Source organism: Temnothorax nylanderi, unplaced genomic scaffold (genome assembly GCF_030848795.1).
Source record: "Temnothorax nylanderi isolate EJ_2023f unplaced genomic scaffold, tnyl_v1.0 TNYL_tig0032_pilon, whole genome shotgun sequence".
In the NCBI taxonomy this organism is placed as follows: domain Eukaryota; kingdom Metazoa; phylum Arthropoda; class Insecta; order Hymenoptera; family Formicidae; genus Temnothorax; species Temnothorax nylanderi.
The window spans coordinates 1,113,562-1,131,017 of record NW_027249094.1 but is presented as its reverse complement, the minus strand read 5'-3'; the positions used below and the strand labels follow the sequence as shown (position 1 = coordinate 1,131,017).

At 36.4% G+C, this 17,456-nt stretch overlaps 1 protein-coding gene across 3 annotated transcripts in view; it reads right to left on the bottom strand.

Annotated features, from left to right (window-relative positions):
- Positions 1-17,456, bottom strand: part of LOC139770763 (protein madd-4-like) — a 185,012-nt gene that overhangs the window by 41,172 nt on the left and 126,384 nt on the right. The gene's annotated exons all lie outside the window — the stretch shown is intronic.

Genomic DNA, 17,456 nt, shown 5'->3' with positions numbered 1-17,456 from the left:
CGCGAATCGTCAATGCAGTCAAATGGAGCCCGAGGCGCGCGCGAGAGACTCTTCAAACAGCGAGCGAGCGGCGCGGCGCGGCGCTTGCGGAGATCCCACGATCGACGCCCAAACGTCTAAACCTGTCACTCCGAGTTTTCCTACCTCTCGGGAGGGAGGACCGATTTAATTGAGTGCGCGCTACACGCGCGAAAAGGTGGACCCTTAAGTACCGCGTGAAAATACGCTCGCACCAAGGCGCGAATTACACACATGGCTTAATTAATATCCCCTTGAAAATAAATTCCGTAACCATCCTTCATTATCATCAACATTCGTTATCAGATAGTATTTGAATCATAAAAAGAAACTCAAAACAATAAAATAGCTACATATGTACAATCGCGTCATGGCACCTATACGGGATAAAAATCCGAAAAGATATACGAGACATAATTATGAAAAAAATTATTTCGCATATACTTTTATGTCCGAACATACTTTTTAGTTAGTTTAAAAAATATATCTGGTTAGTTTAAATATATATTCATTATATCTGGAGGCACATTTGATAACAAGTTTTCGATCAGTTGGGAATTATTCATCGAAACTTCGCAATTTCCAATTTGATCTCGTTGTTACATTGTTTACTTAAAATTTAATACAGCAGCACATGTAATAATTATACAATGCAACTTTTAAACGTATGTACATATCGATTTGATGCTACAATAATATTTGCAATGTGCACCATCGGTTTTTGTGACCGGGAAATATATAAAAACGGGAATTTAAGAAAGAGAAACGGATCGGATAACAGGAAAATATGTTTACAGAGTCATGTAATTTCGTAGAATGAGACTGTACTATCGATCAGAATCTAATGTTCCGTCCTTTTGCGTTTCCGATATTACGTACCAAGTGGTACCCCCGAATACGAATACGATACTCGAATTGGATATTCCCAAATAATTCATTTCAAATTGAGTCAGACGATATCTTCGTGGTTAATTATTTATTTCAGAATGGTCTATTGTACCCCTACTACTTTCGATTAAAAAATACTCGTCCTAACTTTAATCTCGGGGTATAAATAATTTCTCGTTTACGAAAAGATTTTATTCTTCTTGGAGAAAATTTCAAGTGAAAATCTGTTATCTTATTATACGTGATTAAAACAGTGTCGGTGTATAAATAACTTTAAATCGCGAATAGACATTAAATACACGTAGGTACTTCAACACTCGCAGTTTTATAAATTCCGGTAAAAAAAATCAGAAATTATTGTTTTCTCCGTTTTTCGGGACAAAAATTAGGAATATTCTTTTTCTCTTTCTCTCTAAGCGTTCGCTTAATAAAACAATTGCGATAATCCAAGCGACAGATCTTTTGGACAACTGAAATCACCGATGCTACCGCACACGAGTTGCATGGCAGTCCTTCGAATGCGCTCGGAGATTTCCACCCGTTTTAATTCCGCGAGACCTAAATTTCACTGGATCCTATTCCTGCGAGTATTCAGTTACCGCAATGCAAACACATCCGACCCCATTCTGAATCGCATTGTAATAGTTTCGCCGAATGTAGTATCTGATTTCATTCAAGATTTTTCTTTTCCTTATCTCTCGTTACTAAATGATCATGCAGTCTCGACTTATATACTCATAAGAAAGTTGCATAATCGTGTCGCAGTCTATTTATGTTTATATTTGTACTCCGTTTTCGCTATCTAAAACTAAATAATACAATTTTCCTTGCGACGTATTATTAACTAATCACACACGGAGAGAATTTTTTGTTATATTTTACCCTTAAATTCACTACAAACTTGGAACAACTTGGCAACCAAGGAATTTTTAAAATATACAAAAGACCTTTTACAAACAACATGGTAAAAATTACCAAGCAGATTGGTAAATTTTGAAAAATTATTGAAATTTCCTAGATATATTTTAGTAAAATTAATCAAACATATTTTATATTTTAATGTAATAGATATTAATATTTTTTATTATGGTGGATATTAATCAGAATAGCACGTATAAAATTCTTGGTGGTACATGTTGTCCCACAACTATCATGATTTCAGGGTAAATTTTAAGAGAAAATTCTCTCCGTGCAGTTAAGTAAATTATATTCTTTTATTCTATTTTTTTAATTATTCTTTTTTTAGAAGTCGCCTGTCAAAAAAGTAACTTTTAAAATAGAAAGCTTCAGATTAAAACTTTATAATTAATTTGAATGGTAGACATGTGGATAGTAGGTAGTAAATATTTCATTTTATTATTTTTACAACGAATTTAACGGGTACTATTTCTCGTGCCCGATATTGAATCGCAGCTTCATTAGCGATATCGCTTGCCAGGTGGATTTAGGGATTACCGTCGTATATAGATGTTGCAACGTGACGATGTGTAACTCTGGCACTAACCGCGTCGTAATCACCCACGGTTTCGTCAAATTTGCCCTGATTTCACGTGGCCCTCTTCGTCAAGTGCAAGCATCAGATAGCCTTTCGTTACGCAATCGTTACATAATGCACACAGTGCACCGACACGCGTTTATCGGCCGTAAATGCGATTACCATGACGGAATGTGACTTCCCTTTGTTGATACCGGCTGAAAAGTGCATCAAATTTCGTCACAGTTAGCGACCTTTTCGCTTTCATACCACTTCTGCACTCTCACGCATGAATAAAGCTGGGGGTATTATCTCGCATCTCGCTCGCGTTCTTTGAAGTTAAGTTCAATCGAGAGTAATTGCAATAAATTCAAGAATATATATGTTTCTCCTTACCCACATGATATATTATTTTGATAAATTATGTGATAAGAATGTTGTATGTAGTAATGTTTTATTAGGAATACGTTAGGCTGCAAAATTTTATATAATCAATAAAAGATGTAATCATTAAATATTATTTTTAAAAATGTATTATTACTATAATTATCCTGAAAAACAAATGCTTATAATGATGAAAATTTGATTCTTCTGTTTGAAGCAAGATTTAGAAATTCCAATTATTCTTATAATTAGGATCTATTCCTCACTCGAGGTAAAACTTAAGTAATGAAACTAACATTCACATAGTTTGCTAAAAATCTTATTTTACGTCAAAACAAGAGAGTTTTAGGTTTCGATGCAAAACCAACACTTGCGTTTATCTCAATTGTATCTCGTACGCTACTGCACGCTAATCAAAAGATGAGCCTACGTAACTTAATCTGTAATATATACGTGCTGTAATTTACAATCTGATTTTATAATACATTACATGGATGCGCTAATTAGTCTAGCCGATCCGAGCGTCGAATTTAACCCAGTTTCGTGCATAGATTGTCATTACCCACTGACAGCGTATCTTCCAGTGCATCCGTTGCGTGCATGCGTATGTTGTATACGTATGCATCGTTCTTCGCTAGCAAAAGCTCTACGTGGACGACGGAATGCATTTCCGTAATTATACGTTATACACGTTTTTAGTGACAGAATTTGCGCGTATACAGATTCAAGAAAGCTTAATCTCTTATAGTCCTTCTAAAGACTTAGATATTAATTATAAAATGTATTAATACTCAGTAATCTGCAAGGAAATATGTTTAATTTTGGCGGAAGATTTAATATCAGTTTGCACTTTTCTTTGCTTTTCCTTTTTATTTTTCAAATAATGTAACGATATTATATAAAATAACGGATACGAGATAGCGTCCTGCTCTTTAGCTGCTGTCGGATTATTTATTTGATATCTCTCCCTTTGTCTAACAATATAAGTTTAAGCACGTCTAAAGTTTCCTGAGCACGAACCTGACGACAGTAGAGCGAGATGGGGTTAATTGCAACAACCATCACAAATCTCACGTCTCAGTAACATGCTATTATTGACTTCACAGTGCTGGTACAATAATGATAGACAATTATAAATTATTACAGACAAGTAAAGTTGTAAGAGTTTAGAGCTGCGGGGCACGCGATGATATATTCATCTGATTAATAATGCATTCGAGATTAGCGCTATATCTCGGGAATTCTATTCAGTCAAATTTCGATTAATTTTAGCGGAAGATTCTCTTACTAAATGTTGAATCGTATCAAATGTTATAGTTTAATTCGTGATTCCAATTATGGTGTAATTTCGGTAACAAACGTCCTCTATTTCGGATACGTTGATTTCGAAACAATTCAATGCAAATTCGTAGGAATCATTATCGTTGTATTAATATTAAATATCTACGAATTGTACATATTGCGCAAACAGTTTTGATTTAATTAATTTATTAATGCAAATGGTCCTATTAAGTTTTAACAGATATAAACAAGCAATATTTGTAGCGATTTGAATATCGCAACGATGCATTATGGAGAAAAACTTTTGTCATATTTTATTAGTATCTTTATATCATATCAGTAAAGATATATAGGTTAAATATCGTATTTATAACTAATATGTATTTGTAGAATAAGGACAATATATCTTAAAAATATCTTGTTTATAACTTGTGTCGAGCCTGAGAAAGAAAGAGAGAGAGAGAGACAGAGAAAAATTCGTTTCTTAAAATATTTTAAATACTTAAAAGTGATTTATTAAATTAATTTTTTTCACACAGTGTGTCTCTTTACTGTATGTACATCTTCGATCGATTTATGCAGTTCTTGAGTTTGAAGATAACTATTTCAGTACCTCGTCACTTTTATAATCTATTAAGAACTAGAATAATCTACACTTTTTTCGGGTTTAAATAGAAGTTTAAATTACACTTTGTTATTGCATGATGATGTTATCGAGATAGTTCTTAAAATGAACGCAGAGTGAAGCGCAATGTCGTTCACTATGTGGTCATCGAATTACGTACAAAGTTAGCGCCGCTCCGATCTCTGAAACTGTACGCGACTACTCTTACGGCTTAATTAATTCTCGACTACTGTTGGTGAGTTCAAATTTGATACAGGAGAGCGGATATTTTATAAAATATATAGAAGAAAAAGGAAAAAAAACCGCGTTATTGTATTATACATACTCGAATCTCTTTCTCTCTCTCTCTCTCTCTCTCTCTCTCTCTCTCTCTCTCTCTCTTTCCCCTCCTTTTCTCCTCCTCCGTCCCCCCTCTCTCTCTCTCCAGAGAATCGAAACTCGTTTTGAGGCGAAAGAGAGATTATCCGATAGAAACAAAATTTTAATGATAGTTTCCTTAACTTTAAATTTTCCGCGTACGCCCAACATCCGAGTTTCCTACGCTTCGTATTTTTATTCCATCCTGACGTAACGATATACACTAGCTGAAACACGAATGCGTAGCGCGGATTTGGCAATGATTTCGTTCTACTATATCGAAGCAGAGCGCGGCGACGACCTGAAATATCCCCGCCAGTCCGGGGCGCTATACACACTTTTATTGCCCTCGTCTTGCGCAGAATGCAGTTCCGCCCTTTTACCGTTCACGTTAATGTTGTTATCAGCAGATATTCCAGTACGCAGATCGTCCGTCTTGCTACGTGGCTTGTGTATTTCGCACATGTCGCGATACTAGCATTTTTTTTTTAAATAAAATAAAAAATACGAGACAGCATGACTGATCGGCTTCATTTGAGCGGTTCGCATCCATTAGTTTTATTTATTTACGCACCGAACACATTGGCATATCCATCAATTACGAATACCTGTCCTGGATTTTTCTCAACAGTTCCGGCTTCGGACCATTATTCTAACTGCTAATTTATAGATATGTGTATCAATTTGCGCTACCAACCAATCTCGGTCTGTTGAAAAGAAAGATGTCCTTAAAATATGTGGTATAAACAGAAATATTCTTTAGTCATTGCAATTATTATTATCATCACAAAACAAAGTTGATAATTACGTTGCGATAGTTTCAACGCGCTTTCATTGTTGACACACCCTCAGTGACTTCCACTTTTAATTGACTACGAGATAAGCGATCTGATAATTTAGGTATAACAATGTCCTTCATTATTAACAAAGGCGGCCATTGATTAACGATAGAAGTGACAAAATGCGCGCTAATTGGTTTAATAAAATGGTCGGCGAGATGTAAATGGAATGTTGATACGATCACCGTCGTTCATTATAACTGGTTACGCGGATCAATATGTTTATCGCAGTTTATTATTAACTGTCGGTCCGGCTCCAAGTTCGCGTCCCGCGTCATCACAATACGGTCAGTAAATATTGTCACTATGAAACAATTGGCGAATAAATTACTCGCGTGTTAATACCAAAACGCGAGGTGTATCACGCGCGGTAAATAAATTATTACGAATTACGGATTTCTATTATTTTACGCGTCGAGAACTTTACGAATTTTTCTGGGATGACATGTATGTAATTTTTTCAATTTAAAAAATGTGAAACTTGTTCGGTATACGCGGTGAAATGTTTAAAATACGCAAAGTTGTAAGTTGCGCGGATTTATTCTTCTTGCTTTTGCGAGAGATTTGCGACTGCTTTTATGTTAGCATTGAGGTTTCGAATAAATATACGCAGAGATTACAAGTATGCACATTCCAGCCATGAAAATTTGTCTAATGTACAGTGTGCTTATGCGACAGCCTTCCAAAATTTATTTCACACTATGTTATACACAAAAGACTATTAAATGCAATTAATTAAATTTAACTCCTAACTGTCGCAGACCATAATGGAGAATTTGAGATACCACTATCTACATAATCTTCCGAGAGTAGAACCATTACTTTCGTAGGAAGATACGTATGAACTTCGCTTTAGCTCACTGTGACATACATGAAAAAAATCAAATCTTTGTTAAATTGGTATAAAAAAATATCTAATAAATAGAGAAAGAAAGAGAGTACTAGAAATATAATGTACTATGTAAATCTAAATCAAGTTTGTAATCCATTCAGGTGCATATTAAAGAAATAATTTAAAATAATTTAAATAAAATATAAAGAAGATGAGGATATTAAGATTTAATACTTATCCGTTATTTGGATAAATTCAACTGATTCAATCAATTATTTTTTAAAGTCTAAAATCCTCAGTTTAATATGTATATATACTAAGAAATCCTTGTGGAAAGATCTTATTATCATTTATTGCTTTATAATAATAACGATGAGGTACATTTTTAACTTGCAATTTCATAAGATCTTCTTAATCTATATTGGGAAAATTTGGATATTTATGCAAATTATAATTCTAAATTATAATTGAACATTTTCGACCAAATCAAAGGGAAGATGATCGGAGTAAAGTAGATTTAAATTTGCATCAAAATTTCTAGAGAAGCTTTCATAATCCAACTAATGGCTAACGAGCATTTTAATCTAAAAGGAAACTTAATTTTAATCAATGACTGCTTTAGCCATTTATTTGCCGAATAATCAATTTTAATTTATCTTTGTTGGTATATTTTCAATTTACTTAATTCTTTGTAAATGAATTAACGGATAAATATATAAGACAAAATTATTATCACCTACTGCGTGATTTAATTAATCTGTAATAGATTTAATTTATCTAATTTGATTCATATTTTAATCCAAATTTAAGCTCGTTAATAATACCACATTGGAAAATTAGAAGAATTTAATTTATTGATTTAATTATTTAACTATTATATTGCTCATCTAAACCTAATCATTGTTTGTATTTCCAAATGATTCTTTCAATCAATTTAATCTAAATAAAATTTTTGCTTTCTTACATTTGCTACTTAATATATATTCATTTGTTTGCCTACAAGCGTTCACGTTTGTGGAAATATTCAGCTTTGTGAATGGCGGATCTCAGTTCAACTTCGGCTTCATTAGTCTCCTTCCGTCCTTTGGAATCCCAAAACCCTAAATTAATTTTAATCACTTGGCACGGCCGTCTTATCGACCGGGGTGCGAAACCTCTCGCCGTCTCGCCGCGTTATCGCGTCGCGGTGACGACGGCGGCGGCGAAATTTTCGTCTCGCTTCCGCAAATGAATTTCCCCTGTTTTCGTCGCTGGTAAAACGTCGGTAGGGCACAACCTCGCTGAAATACACACCGCGCCATTACGAGTGTTAACACAGTGCGCCGAGGGAAACCAAAGAGGACCCAGACAGAGACACCGAGAGGGTAAACGCTGGAAGGACGACGCAGTTGCGGAAGACCGGAATCCTGAATTCAGTGCACGCCTCCCCGTTTCGTTATACTAATGGTGTTGTGTTTCCTTTTCTTCGCTCATTTTATTCGCCGTGATTCTTCCCGACCGCCGCAATCGCGGCTAGCCTCTGCTCCGGTGTAATTCGCGTAACTGGCCCGCGCTGACGAACTTCCTTCGGACCGTCGACAATTCATCGTTTGCATTGCGCATTTTTTCGCTCGCGGTTAACTGAGATATTGGGATGTACGCCGAGAGCGCCGAGAGAGAACGAAATTAGCGTCGGGAAGAAATTTACCCAGGGTGACGAGGTTCGTTTTCTAGATGTGTTTTTCAGGTTGTATACCTAGAAGTAATTCTTTTGAGACGCGACCTCGAGTCGCCTCGTACGTAGCACGAGATTCGCATCGCCTCTAATTGTGCAAACCTGTTCTTGACATCGCGAGAGCGCGATTTACACTAATGAGATAATAAGTAAATAGTCGTCTATCTATTGCACAATTGATCGTACACTGCATCTCTAAAGTAGCCGTGATTACGTGCAATCATGATACCTATGCACATATCTGCTTAAACGCGCAGTCACAATGGATACGTTGATTCAATATATACTATTTGATATTTGTTTAACGTAAAAGAATATTTCAAGCCTTCAATGATTGTTAGTGGAAATGCACGCGTTTTGCTTTGATGCACAATATATGGTGATCTCTTTAACAGTAGTTTGAAATCTTGTATGTTTTTCTTTAAGTGACTAGAAAAGAGATAGTTAAACCACTCGTTTCAGAAACCCCGCTTTAAATTGTCCTGTAATGAAATATGAATGCGGACTGATGTATAGAGCACTGTTGCGCGTCGATTTGAACAAAATTTTTGCGGAAGTGGATGTCCGTTAGTAAACATAATAATTTGTAATTTGTTAATTATCCGGAGATCGTGTCTCGTCTCTCGCGTTATTTTTCCCCGAATTGTCGGGTCACGCAACCGCGTATAGTGAATTATACGCTGTGACCCTAAAAGGGAACCATTTGGCCGTGCCACATGCTTGTCGCAGCGATGTATGCATCACAAACTGCAGCGAACGGTGAGTGTCAGAATTGTCGTACCACTGGGACATGTCAGTCACATGTAATTCAATCCAACGTCGACTGTGTATCGTTCAACTTTCGAGTTTTGATAAATAAAACGAGACAAACGTGGGAGTAACTAACGGTGGCTCTGATATTTAGAGAACAGCATTGCGCGCAGCAAATTAACAAGTTCGATGCCGATAACAATTCGAAAAGGCGAGTATCGTATGTCAGCCGTTTTTAAAAATTTGTGATAATTTAATTAGGACCGTAAACATTTATCTTTCAAGTTTACATCGTAATTATTTGTAATATCGTCATGTTCTTAAAAATATTTATTATAATTACCTTAATTAAAGAACGTGATATTAAAAGTCAATAAAAGTCAAGAAATTATCTTTGATTGAGAAAAATCTGCATATGTCATTAGAAGAAGATAAGACATATGTAGAAAAGACTTGATGTTAAAAAAAATTGTTATTAATGCGAGACAAAGATAAAAGATATCCTTATACTGTAGCTGGTCTCAATAAAAAAAATTAAAAGATAAATGTGCCTGAGATTTTCTTGTACCTATGTTCTACAATTGTTTTAGCTGTCAAACGTTCATTCAGTCTATGTAAACCTTCATTTAGTCTATATAAAGATGTAATAATTTATGCGATCTCGATAATAATAAACCGGTTAATTGTCGCTATGAACATTCACAGCGCTGTCATCAATAGTTTCTAGTGGCAGACACTACCTCGAGAATAATAATTCACCTAACTCCTGTCGTCCGCAATTACTTGCGCATCGTGGAATTGCAAGTAATGCATTATGCACGAGTCCGGCGCATTTAGCTCCGTAAGGAAGTTCCATTATTTATCTCGGCGACGTAACAGGATTCATCATTGGCCTGCTTGCACTAAACGCGATATTAATAGCCTTGTAAAACTGCAGTTACAGGGGGGGGGTCTAATAAAAGTTGCGACGGCGCCGACTGCATAAGCAAATACCCCCCCGCAAACGATCAAGATATTTCAACGTGATTGCTCATCCGCTTTCTCGATTTGTACATTTTCTTAGCAACTAGCGCAAGCAAACTTCACACGTGTTATATACATTTGCCGTAATTTAATAACTTATATCGCGCGTAATATCTTAGATCGACAAGTCTTTTGAAAAGAAAAAAAAATCATTTCTTTAATTGTAAATATAATAATTAAATTCTGTCAAGAATCTAGATTAATCTGAAATTAAATTAGCTTCTTATATTGGAGAACAATAATGTCATTTCTATAGAAGATTAATAACCCATTAACTATCTTAAAATATCCGAATTAATAATTTCTATTTGGCATTTCTGTTATTTCTATGTATATTTTCGCGCGTAAAGAATTATCGCAAAGCCAGAGTTTGCCTGCCTCCGAATCAGAAAGGAGACAAAGGCAAGTACGTCGCTTCCGCGGGGATACATTACAAATGTATGTATGTTGTAACGTATTACGCGTTAATCCGGTGTCTCGTTTCCGCAAAAATCTCGCGTAACGAATAACCGACGCGCGGCGCCAAACGCGACATTAATATCCCTGTAAAGTTACGGTCACGGTGATTCTAATAAAAGTTACAACGGTATCGTTTTCGCGCGATGCGCGCTACGCGGTTTTACCGGCTGTATTATTCGAATATGTGCACGCGAGCGGACGCGCGTTAACCGTTGCGGATCTGGTTCGGACACGATCGCACATCTATGTCGCGAGTAAATCACGTTTCGGTTTCACTTGGTTTATTCACTTTTCTCTGTGCAGCCGGATTGCGGATTATCGTTATTGACGTTATTAAGTACGACATACGAATTATCAGTTGCAATTTAACATTTCTCGAAAATATTGAAAGACAATACTTAAGTGCTGGTCTACAACCTTTAAAGGATATTTAAGCTCTAAGCCGTAAGAAATTGACCAATCACAATGGAATGTCAGGAGAATACTCGATTGTGATTGGTCAATTTCTTACGGCTTAGAGCTTAAATACCCTTTAAAACAAGGTTGTAGATCAGCACTAATATTTGAAAGCGTTGTCTTATTTAATAATGTTTAAATGTACGCTGTCATATTTAGTAATATTTAAAATTCGTAGCGAGAATAGAGACCAGAATGCGCGAGATGTACACGATTCCTTCCGGGATAGAGACTTTTGTGCTCTATTTAATTTTATTATGTTCATCGAGATACTATTTCTATGCAGTAGATGTTGGAAGATGTAACGCAGAAAGCTTCCATTATAAAACTTACGGCCACGTCCCTTTTCAGAATATTTCACTGAAAATAATATTGCTTCATTTTCCTGTGCGCATATGTATCCGCATAAATGCTATGAACAAAGAGAGTCTGATTATCTCTTTCACGAGTATTCCTACATTTATTATACCTAATAAAAATATCAGAACTTTCACATTTTGAAAAATGGTAAAGCTTAAGAGATGGGTTGTGGAAATATAATTTATAACATCGTGATGTACTTCAAAATAAAAATAATTGTCTTGTGGCAATATACATCTATATATTCTTTGCACAGTTAAAAATATCAATAAAATTCCTTTGTTCGATTGATTTTATTAAGCAAAATGTTTTAAAATTAATGTGATTATTTTACAATTGTCTCATATAATATAATTGGAGATAAAATTACTCTTTATTTTTAATTGATTAATAAACTTGAAGTTTTTGTTTTAAAAACATGTTATAGAAATTTTTTGACATATGTATAGATATACAGATCATAACAATAAATAAATTTGAGATATGCGTCAGCAAAGGTATTTGCATTTGTTCCGAAAACAATACATTTCAAGGCTTAATCTAATTTCACCAAATATTTAGAGATAATTACAGTTTTATTAACAGGTAATTACATTTTGTAGTATACTTGAAGTAAAAACTATAAATATGTTTCTCTCTCAAAAGCGTTTCTGATAACATATCATTGTCTTTTAGCTACAAGCTATTATCTCAATTGTATATTCTCTCACATATATAAAATTAATTAAATCGTAATTAACTATGTAACCAGTTGCTTTCTTTCATTCTTGTAATAACGTTTCATGTAGTCTAAGCGTACTAAAAAACGTCTCATTTTAATGAACTCAGTCATGAAAATATTCAGTATCGTTCGTGACTTGATACTTATGTGCGAACGATGATACATTTAGCAAAGCTGCACACTTGTGCTATCGCTATGTTTCATATATTGTGTGTGTGTGTGTGTGTGTGTGTGTGTGTGTGTGTGTGTGTGTGTGGTCAAGGCACATGTTTGTTCAGTGAAACTAAATTGAATTCTGGTTTCCGCATTTTGCACTCACCGGAAAAGTATCCGAGTTACTACCGGATTTAGAATATATATATATACTAGAACTATGGGTTACCATTTATAATGCGTTCGTACTCTGTGTATGTCTGTAAGCTAGTGATTAATTTAACACGTTTTAAGTATGCGGTTAATTATAAGTGAAAATAAAACTTGACATTTTACAGATGTAATTTATGAATTTATCTCGTAGTTTTATGCATAAGCGGGTTTTATTAAGAAGCGCATTTACGTTCACAACTTTAATTATTATAATTGTAATGTACTTTTTAATAAATTTTTGCTTTAATATAATATATATAAATCAGATTTTAATTATTTTATAAATATTTAAATCAGAGATTTTTTAGAGATTCTTATTAGGTATATTAAGTCACATTAAATGTCAGTAGAAGAAATATTTCAGTTTTTATTTAACAGCACACACAAAAAAGAAACAATAGTTAACATATAATATAAATTCGATATAATGTTCGCTTCAGTAAATTAAATAAACCATTTTGCCAAAAACTGTAACAGAATGGTAATTAATTGCACGAAGGAAAAATTACAACATGTATACACGTGCAAAGAGGAGCGCTGAATACAAACGGAATAATTGCATAGCGCTCTTTACGAAATAGTGAATCTTTAAATCTACATTTGTATGCGCTCTCGCTTTGCGCTTTTTTTTTACTGCCGTACGCAAAGAGAAAATGAAAGAAGTAGCGAAAATTTGGAGTAAGGGTTGAGACGAAGGAAAAGTATTACGAGGACGTAACTTCCTTCCTAGTTGGACTTTAACTTGAAATTTACAACATTCCGTCCCTAAATTATTGTCTCCGGCCTCTCCCCAAGGAGACCGCCCGTTAAGCAAAGACCTCTGAGTCGAGCAATTAATATTTGGCCGCGGTAACCTTCGATTACTTTGCGAAGACCTCTTGGAAAGGACTTGTTCCGTGACGAAACCTATCAATTTTCCCCGACTGTCTGGTGGGTCACAATCACGACCTGCGAACGATCGATTTAAAAGTTCTACCTTGCCATCTATCGACGATAAATCACCAGATACATTTGGAATTGCACTGGTAATGCAAATATGACTACTCGCGATCGTCGCGCGGTCGTAATCATGATAAAAGTTTGAGATACACGAGGGATTAATAACGCAACTGTGTTTATCCCGATTATTTCCATAATGGAATTTCGCTTACGCCTCCGATAAAAATCCATGGAAAAACTCTGTGAACGACATTTTTTTTTAATTAAAAGAAATAATAATTTTGTTAAAAGCAAGGAGATTAAAATTTCTGCGAGAAACATATTCTTCGTTAGTAAATTTAATGCTATAAAAAGAAAACTTTGTAGGGGGAGATTTTGTATATATTTCTTTTATATAATGTAACATCAGACCGTCAAATTTATATAAACGTTCGTCTTGTAAAAATTTTTTTTGTTCATCTGTGAGCATAAGTTTCTTTGTTTCTTGCAGCGCAAAATTGCCGCTGGCAATAATAAATCAAATCTTTTTCGATAGCAATAGCTGCAAGGCATCGATAATATCAGAATTGTCGGGATCACGGACGGTCATTTATACAGAGGGTCGCGCGCTATTGACCAATCATGGATGTCGATTGGATGTGACATCATAAAAAGCACAGAAGCGAGGCAGCACTTATGGCTCACGGAAAATTGTCCATCAGCCTGAATGAGAGATGCCTCACGGATGAGAACAAAATCCATGTCATTTTGACACAGGAAAAAATGCGACAAATTTTAGGAACAAAGTGTCGGAAAAAATCTCACTCTCGTAACATAAATTTCATCTATTCGTAATCACGAAAAAAAACGAAGATAATGATATAAATGTTTCTCTTTTGTAACGTTCCAAAAAATTTTTACATTTTTGGTACTCCGTCAATAATAAAAAATATATTTTAACAAACGAATATTTTATATATTTAAATATAATTTAACAAGAAAATACTCGCGACGCGTAAAGTTTGCAAATGCTTCGTTATTGTTCCTTATACGCAAGAAATCCAAAGGGCCAGTGTAAAATGTAAGAAAATTACGAGGCTATCGCATTTCATAGGGATAATCCGGAAAGATTAATGCAGCAAGCGAAGAATATTTCGCGGAATCTGCTCAAACCTAGTGCCGCTAACGTTCATCGTGCGAACGGAATACCTGACGAAGGCCGGGACTCGCGTTTTTCTTCCCGTCCTTCGTCACTTCCGTAGCTGCTTTTATACCCCGCGCAAAGCCGAAGATGCAAATTTGTCAACAAGTTTGTCTTGCGGTATATCGCACGGTGTATTTATGATTACGCGATATGCATACATGCGCATAATAATATTGCGTGTCGCGTCGTAAACTCCTGCATAATTGTAGCCACCAGTATGTGCATGCTAATATTTTATAAAACACTATTATTGTTGTCAAAGCTAACGTAAAGCTAATATATGTATGCTCTCTATAAACCCCAGTTATATTTATAATAAAGCGAGCTGCAAAAGGAATTATTAAGTACTTTCTTCTTTCTCGGCCACTTTTTTAGAGCGCGTTGATATAACAGAAAATAATAAAGTGATGAGAAGAACAACAACGACAACGTACACGTTTACATTGGGCTGATTGTGAGTATAGTCTATCTATAATGTAGTTCTAGAACTACAGATAGTAATAATACACGGTATTTCCGCATTATCCGGAGATGTAAGTCTGCGGAGTGGAGTCTCGTCGCCGTCAGCGAGAGGGACAATAAAACGTTTCAGTTACCGGTTAAGTGAAAAGATATTACGCATTACGTATGCGGACGGAGTAAGCGCGAAAAGGTGAGAACGCGCGGTCGATGGCAAGGCGTCTCGGTAAGATCGACGCGGCTTTGTAGACGGCCACCGATATACCTTTGTTGCGCCGTGCCTGGTGAACGCGTGTACGAACATAGGCGAGTGCATTTTCTCGTGCAAGTCAAGCGTCGGGGCGAACATCGTCCCGCAGGCGGAATGTCACGTCGCGTCGGTCGCGCAACCGCCCGGCGACAAAGGCCGTTCCCATCTGGGACCGACGGTGCTTTGCACTTTTACGATTTTACGAGAACTCGGGATACGATCTCTCGAGAGAGATCCCGCGCCGTTGTGCTGAGCGAGTCAGTTAACGACGTCAATTTGGGTCGAGCGTCGTCGCGTTAATGCGACAAGCGTGTTAATCGGTCTGAAAAGTGGCGTCGCTAATCGCTCTCTGATGAATCTGAGAAGTTTAATATACAGAGCCGGTACCTCTAATGGCACGGCACTTCGATGTGCGGCGGCGATTTTTCGACGCGGTTTACTTTACAGCGCGGCAAATCGATTGGAAATATTCTAATTCATATTTTTGATTTCTTTTACGCTTATACGGAGAAGCTCTATATTGAAAGTGGCTTTAGGACGTACCTATTCCTGTATATGCGTATTATCGAATTGTTCCAGCAATTGATTGATACGTGACGCGGAAACTAATACATAGAGCTGCAGTATCGTGAAATGCACTCGCGGGAAGAAGCGCGTCGCCGTGCCATCACGTCATGGTCACACACGGAATGAAGCCGGTGCCTATATTTCTGATCGATTTCGACGTCAGCCTCGATCGACGTTTGATTTATTGGAAATTTCAAGCAATACGAAAGGCACTCGTCATCTTGTCTGGAATTAAATAGATTAAGGGCAATGGAAATTCCCCCACCCCCCTTCGCCTTTCTTATTTCTCAATTGTGGCGATTGAGGGCAAGGTGGAAAGGCAAATTACCCCGATAATTAAAAAGTAATGCTATAAAGATATCGTACGTAAACAGTCACAATTCCTAAACGAGAAGTATTGAATAATAAAACGAAACAGGAACAGAGACAATGCAGAAATGCGCACGCGAAAATATGAAACTACTACTAAACACGATGAAATTTACAACGAGGCTATTAACAGACACGCGAGTGTGGTTACACGATTATGAACATAATTGCTTTCTCGCGAAATAATAACGATAGGTTGTTAAACTTCTTGATTCGGGTTACCAGCGATTTTCGTGACTAACATCGATCCTTTCTAAGTATGTTTCCCTCCGCTACAAGCCATTCGAGTTAAGTGGGGTTGAGAATAACGAAGAATATCGACTTGGGAGGTGGCGATATCGATCGGATAAGACATGCGTCAAAGTGGAGCTGTTTAATAGTACAGCCGCATTCTCTCCGAAACTTGCCCCAGATACGGATATAGGTCGGGTCACCTGTATCTATATCGTGATGTCGGGGGGTACCCCGGATAACTGCAGAGCGTGCGTATTGGTTTTCGCCGCGATGCAGAACGTGCTTACACACGAGGAACGCTGTTGGCTGTTATGCACCAATATCAAATTCATCATGTATCCAATTTGCATCTTGGTTGGTGTAACATTGATGCCAGCAGATGTTCAGCGCGGGGCTAAAATATTTAAGAACGATTTGCGACAATAAATGTCATTTAATTCGCAATCGACGCGATCCGTTTGCATTATTGCTCGTCATCAGGGCTGCATCACCTCTCGACGGTAATATCAGTAATCGCGGCGCTCGTGATAAGCGTAAAATACCGATGTCTGTTAAATGCACTGTTAAATGCAACGCGATTGAACACGCAATTTATACGCGAGAGTATAAGCTGAAGTTATATATAAATTGTACGCGTCTATATGTATATTTCAATATACGCGCGATATACGCGCGATGCTTTACTGCGTAGACGTGTTATTTTGAATTTTAGATAAAGTCGGTTGTACTCGTGCTTCAACAGGCGCACGTAAAAGAATCCCTAAATAAAAAGCTAGTAGATCTAAGATACAACCTATACATTTGCGTAACGGAAAATCAATAGCGGCCGGTTTCCCACATCATTGCTTGATAACATTCGCTTTGAATGCGCTAATACGTATAAAGCGAAACGCTGTTCTCCTTATACG